This window comes from Acanthopagrus latus, chromosome 20 (assembly GCF_904848185.1).
Source record: "Acanthopagrus latus isolate v.2019 chromosome 20, fAcaLat1.1, whole genome shotgun sequence".
NCBI classification, from domain to species: domain Eukaryota; kingdom Metazoa; phylum Chordata; class Actinopteri; order Spariformes; family Sparidae; genus Acanthopagrus; species Acanthopagrus latus.
This window is the reverse complement of record NC_051058.1, coordinates 14338658-14345639: the sequence shown is the minus strand read 5'-3', so window position 1 is coordinate 14345639 and position 6982 is coordinate 14338658.

Sequence of the window (6982 nt, the reverse complement as noted above, 5' to 3'; positions counted from 1 at the left end):
AAATGTACTCTCTCACTACGTTTAATGGTCAGGGCATTAAGGGAAACAGAAGACGCTGGATGGAGGATATTCTGCCCAGAGACACTGTAGAAAAATATGTGATTGGTTTAATTTTTTTTCCAACAGAAAACCGCCCAAATACGCAGTGTATGGACAGAAAACTACAGAAACAAGTCGGCTTAATTTTATTTTATTTATAAAATTAATATAATACGTTTCTTTTTCATTGGAGGATTTCAGGGCCCTGAAGATTTGCCACTTTTACTGTTGGCTCACAAACCTTCTGGGGCCAGCTGTAAGAATTCTTACACAAACTTTACAAAAGAATGACTTTTGTACCCAAAGAACATTTTTCAATCATTTATTCACAATCATACAAATGTTTTCAAAGAAAAGAAAAACTTTTATTCTGCACCAAGATGTTCAGGCGTCCCAACCGGGACGCGAACCGGCGATCTTCTAGCTGTGAGGCAGCAGTGCTAGCCACTGGGCCACTGTGCAGCCCTGTATTAGTTTCTGAAAGGTAATAATTTCTCAGCTTACAAATGTCATCAACATGACCTTAAAGAAGTACAGAGCAAGCTGTCAATAAACAGGGAGGTCCTGAGGTCATCGAAAACTGCGATCTGGAGAATCGTGTAGTTTGACATACAAAGTGGTATCATCGGCATACAAATGAGCATTACAGTATATTCATAAACATTGCAAATAGCAATCCTTGTGGGGCCACCTTCATCTGCAACAGCAGTTCGAACTCTATCAGAGAAATATAATTTGGGGCATATGTGGGCAGAAACATAAAAGATAACATAAAGCCTTTCACTGAATAACATGTCATGAACAGTATCAAAGGCCTACAAAGAGTGCAGCATGGTGTTGCTTTTTATCAAGCAGGTTAACAATGTCTCCCACAACAGCAGTTGCACTAGTCACTGTGTGACGCAGTCTAAAGCCTGACTGCTGTGGCTGAAGGACACGCTTTTTCTGTCCTGAGTTGGTTTGTGGTTTCAAGGACAGCCAGTAAAAATGTATACAAGCGGTGCAGTGAAAACAGGAGCGAAGATGTGTAGGACCAGTTGGACAAAGTTATCTTCTCCAGCATACTTTCTTATGTTCATCAGTGAAATATATACATTATGTATCTATGAGTGCATGACAGGTCTGAGTGAAAATTTGCTAAAATATGAAAGAGGACTGGTAAAGGGAGTCGTCCAGTTGTAGTAGTCCAGTTGTTGCTGCTTTTTTCAGACTTGCAATTTTTTATTTGTTTGTGCTGTTTTTCCCTCATGACTGAAAAGTCAGTCACTTCAGTGATGAGGGTAATAATTCTGTGTGAAGTCATGCTAAAGTCTGTGCCTTTGCTTTCTTTGGTACACTGGGTTTTAATTAAAGTCATATTCATCATGGAACTCATGTAACATTTGGAGGCAATCACCATCCGAGTTCACCGCTTTTTACATCTGCACCTTTTAGATGTTACCTTTTCAGTTGAACATGTAACATATAAATTCAGGGGTTTTTTTGTGTGTTTTTTTTACTTTATATTTTATGTGGACCGTCCAGGGTGGTGTTTTTATAAACCCAGACATGCTTGGCGCTGGAGCACAACAAATGAGATACAAAACAAAAGGACAGAGGGGCCAACAGTTTCATAAAAGAATAAATATGCAAAAAAGAACAAAAAGTAGAGGCACTGTACAAAACACACAGGTGCGCGTGTGCACACACACAACAGATTTTCTCTCTTTCTCACTAACTCACTCTCTTTCTCGCTCTCCCTCTTTTTCACTCTTTGTCATCCAGTTTTTCAGTGCTAGCGAGAGAGCTGGCATCCACTAGGGCTGGGAGATGTTCTAAGACCTCTTCTTACTTTGTGCCAGCTCTGCTATACCCTAGTGGGTGTGCGTTTAAGTTTCCCCATCTGCTTCTGTTCACATTATCTAGCTCCAGGGCAGGCACCTTGTCTAAAATACACACACACACACACACACACACACACACACACATGCACTCCGTGCGCAGGCATGCACACACACACACGCAGCTTCATATCTTTGTGCTGATGACGCAGTTTTACAGTTGTGTGAAGCCCACACACACGGCATAGCAGGGGTGTTTTTTTTATCTTTACCTTCCTTTTCTTTCTCGACAGAACAGGCGAAATCAAGAGGAAGTGCTGGCCTCTGGAGAGCGGAGGCCGCTAACTTCCTCTGAGCGTTGTGATCACTGGCTGCTCATCCCTGGAGGTTAAATCAGCGGTGGAGCTGGGAGGACTTAGGGGAGCGCACATCACTCGCGGGTTCTGCTGTGAACGAGGGGCCAGATTTGCATGAGAGTTCTCTGTTTTTTTTTTCTTTTTCTTAAATGCCTCCTCAATCAAAACTCTTTCCTCGGCGTGGGGTTGTGACTTTCGAGGTACGCGCAAACAAAACAAAAGCCGCAGATGCATCAGAATCTTAAATAACACTGATTATGATTCAAGGAACTAAAGGGAGTGAGTAATACGTGAGCACAGTGTAAATGCCCAAAGTGATTCACCATGTCACTCTGTGAATTAAAAACTAACACAGCAGCGAGGAAGGGTTACGATGAGAAAGGGAAACCCCCCCCCCCCTCGTCAGAGCCGTGTGTGGCCGCGCTCTGTCTTTCTCTGCTGTGACTGCTGCCATAAGAAGCTGATTGAGCTGTCTGCACAAGGGGTCAAAGGTCAAACTCATCCCGTCAGAAGCAGGCTGGTGGCGAGCAACAGGGAGGGGTTAGGGGGCTGTGACCTGTTGATTGTCCGAGATATGATGGACTGAGAAGGAGTGGGGGGGGGGGGGGCTGCGGCGAGCGGCTCCCGTGAACTATGAAGAAAATCAGTGGCGACAAGAGGTGATTCGGGGTGGCTGGTCAATTTTGTCCTGACGCTCTTCCTCTAAAAGAAAAAAAAACTGGAGAGGAGGGTTGAAAAGGAGAAAGAGAGAGGAAAGATATGTCCGACAGGGGGGCCGCTCTTCTAAGACTATTTCAGTTCAAAGACATCATTCAGCATTATTTGAGAATACATCAGTGGAAGTTAAAAATAAAAAAAGCACCATGAGGTACCTGGCACAATCATGCAGCCATTATGTAACCAACTCAAATTCATGAAATGCCTCGGACCATTTCTGGAAGCGCAAAACGCTGGATGTATTTATGCATGTGAGCTGGTTTTTTTTGTTTTGATTTTGATTTTTTTTTTTTTTTTTTACCACATCTGCTAACAAAACCTCAGGAGCAAGGTCCAACAGGCCCCGCAGACTGTCAGCGATGACACCTTGTTTCCTGTAAATCCGTGTGGAAACTAAGAGACCTTGACAGGCAGGCAGAGCCATCAAACAAACGATTATTTCCCATTTAAGAAAGAAGTGCCTTCGCGTGCTTAGTTTTCATGTTTCTTTCAGTTCTTTGGAAAAACCTTGTCTGGGGCCCCGCTTTTTTTTTTTTTGTTGTTGTTTTTTTTCACGGCCAATAAGATGTTGTGTGTACTGCTGTCTGCCTGCCTCCCCTCTCCCTTATTGCTTTATGTTTGCTTATCTGTTTGCCTTTACTTATTCATATCTGCGTTTTGGGCGCTCCTTTCTTGCCTCTTGATATTTGTCAATATGGGCTTGACCTCAGCGGGCCAAGTCTCTCCTCTGAAGTGGGAGCCGGCGATAGCCTTGAAAACAGACCTTTAAATTAAACGAGGGAGAACACAGATTGTTGTATAATTCATCCGGACCCCCCGCCGAGGATCCTCTGTGCCGCCGTGTTACTGTCTAGATTAGAATTTCCTTTTGTTGCTGCCTGTTTGTGTAATACACAATGTGGATCCTGCCAGGGCCCAGTAAATTACCTCTTTAAACATTCATTTGCCTTAACCAAGAGGAAGGGGGCGAGGGAGCGGAGGGGAGGAAAAAGGGAAAAAACCTCTTGATTTCACATACAATGAATAAGTTAATAAAAAGATTCTTTCCCTTTCCTGCGCACACATTTCTTTTTTTTCTTTTTTTCCCTCTCCACACTTGAAATCATCCTTACCAAATCAAAAAGTGAAGAGAGAAAGAGGAAGGGAGGCGGGAAGAAAGGAAAAGGGGGAGAACTAGAGTGAGACGGAGAATGTCTGCGTATGCAGAAGTACAACAACAACAAGAAAGAGGAGAGGAGTGAAGCCGATTGGAGAGGAGAGAGGAAGCAAGAGAGAGATAGAGAGAGAGAGCCACATGAGCTCTTGGAATGATGTGCCTCACAGTCCCCGCTTGCGTATCCCAAAATACCTGGTGCTGGAAATGTGAAAGCCAGGCGCACGACGGACGCCATTCCCCAGAGAGGCTCCGCTGGTATCATTAGCGAGGGAAACGGCGGGCTCAAGTGGCGTACAAACTTCAGCAAAACGTCAAGCGAGGGGAAATGTGCACGCATTGCGCCTTCTTTTTTTCCCCCACCCCCCCCTTTTTTTCTCACTCTCCCTCTCTCTCTTTTTTCTCCCCTTTGTGTTGTGTTTCACGTACCGACGCCGCTCTTCTACCAAATTAATATTTCTCAAAATAAAAGCCAGGACAACTTTAAACTAGCGAGTGAAGAAAGGGGAGGGAAGAAAAGAAGAGAGAGACGAGGTAGAGGGGGGGAGAGAGAGGGGGAGAGAGGGAGAGAGAGGGGGGGAGAATTTGGTTCAGTTTGCACGCCTCCTGTGAAGTGGAGTCTCTGTCTTCCTTGCTCACCTCATTTTGAGGTCTGTGGTTTTTGTCTTCTCCGTCTTGGAGTCAGCTCCATCAAACTGATGAGGTCGTCACAACTGCTTATGAATGCCAAATGAGGAGGAACACAGCGACAGTCGGAGGGACATTTACATATAGTTTGTATCACAAGCAGAAAAATCCTCCTACCGACCCGGACAAAGTGCTGTGGTGTTTGGTGGACTCTTCTGCCATTTTGAGAACAAAAAGCGCAACAACAGCCTGCAATCACACTTAACTCCTGCTTTAGCCCACTTTAGCTTTCTGCGGCACAAACAGTTAATGGTAAGGAATAAAAAAAAAAGTGCTCTTCTTCTGTCGAGCGAGATATTTGTTCACGCCGACACATCCAGAACAGTTGAGTCACTTGCGATCGCTTTTCCCCAAATGAGATCCCGACGGCGGCTCGCTTTCTCGCGGAGCCGCCGGGACAGCACGGCTACGGTGCACGACTGTAATCAAGTGGGACAGCGAGCGCCCTTTGACGACTGGCTGTGCGCGCGGGAGCCCAAATATGTCTTTTTCTACGTGGTGCAGTCTGTCGCGGACGTAATTACAAGTTAGATCTAAATAAACAAACAGCTGCTGCCTGACCGCCCCTTCAGGAGCTGTTTGGTGGCTGCTGCTGGAGATGTCTGCTTGCTTTTTGGTGCAGCAAGCACAATCACAGGAAGGTGCATGCGGGCATGTTGTATATAGAGTGCAACAACGCACACAAGCAAGACAACTCACCCTGTTATCATGCAAGACCTCACATGCACTTGCATACTTCCTAATGACAACTCTGACGAGAGGATAAACATACGTAGCGCATACATCCGGACGCACGACGTGTTATTTTGACTGTGACAGACCTACAGACGCGGAAAAAAAGAGGATTTTTTTTTTTTCTGAAGTAGATACGGAGAAATCGTTGAGCAAACTAACAATTAGCCCTTTATTTTAATTGGAGCATTTCAAAGTGATTCAGTGGGCCAGGGAGGCTAACCAAAAGTACCGAGCAGTGCTAAACTTGGAGCGTGAAGGGCCCTTTTTTTTTTTTTTTCCACCGCCGCTATTTTAGAAAAGCGAGGACGGCGAGGGAAATATAGAAGTCAGGAGAGGTGGAGGGAGAGAGCCGTACTCTGTTAGACATAAAGAAATCCGACAGAGAACTCCTCTGCTACCTCGACAAAACATATCTGTGGTGCGCCGCTACAAAACCAGACAGCATACGAAACATCTGCCTCCCTCTAGGGAAAATTACAGGTGGTGGACAATTTAATCTGCACGCCGTGTGCTCCAACGCTTTTGTGGCCGGCAAATGACATGGAGTTAGATGGTCATTAACAGCTGCCACTGTTTAAATTGGCCCACTATGCAAACAGCTGGAGTCTGGGTTAATAAGTCCGGTCAACATGCCACTAGATAAGGCCCTCTGTGGATGTGATCTCGTGTGAGACAACGGGTGAAGAGTCCACGTTTCCGTATAATATTCTGCAAAAACTGGACTTTTTTGTGCAAAATAACAACAACAACTAAAAAAAAATAAAATAACAGTTGGCTGGCCTGATTGAGAAGACAGATTAGGGGGGCATTATACACACATTTTGATATTCAGTAAACAAACAACATTATTACCACGCCACTTGACTATCATTGGCACTCATTAGTTTTCTTAGGTGTATATAGTTCTTTTAGCTAATCTATTTGTATTTCGGTACTTAAACGCAATATGGAGATGTATAATAAAAGTTGAGCAGACGTTGTGTGCGTTAAAAAAAAAATATAAACACTGAAATAAAGTTTTAGAGCTGAGATTCTTAAGACTTTTATATTTCTACCATTATTTGAATGTTGAATATGTTTTTAAATGTATGTTATTCAAGGTAGTCAATTCTTTCTTTTTCCCCTCTGCTCAGGCCCCCTAGTGGCAATAAGTCCTAAGCATGTGCGCCTACGATGCCTATGCCTCGATCCTGCCAAGCATATAAGGAGCAGCGTAAGGACGTGCCCTTAACTCACATTTCGAAACACTATTATCAGTGTTTTCCTTAATTACAACCCTGTTTTTAAATGGAAGCAATGCAGCTCTTGGTGGGTAATTTCCTCGCAGTCTCAACGTAAATTGATTTGAAACAGCAGCGTAAAATTAGCAAGAAACAAATTTAGGATGCGTCCACAAATATTGTTTCATCTTGTTATGCAACGAAACCCTTGCTGCCATACAACCAAAGCAGAGCAAACTTTTAAAGGGGAGTCAA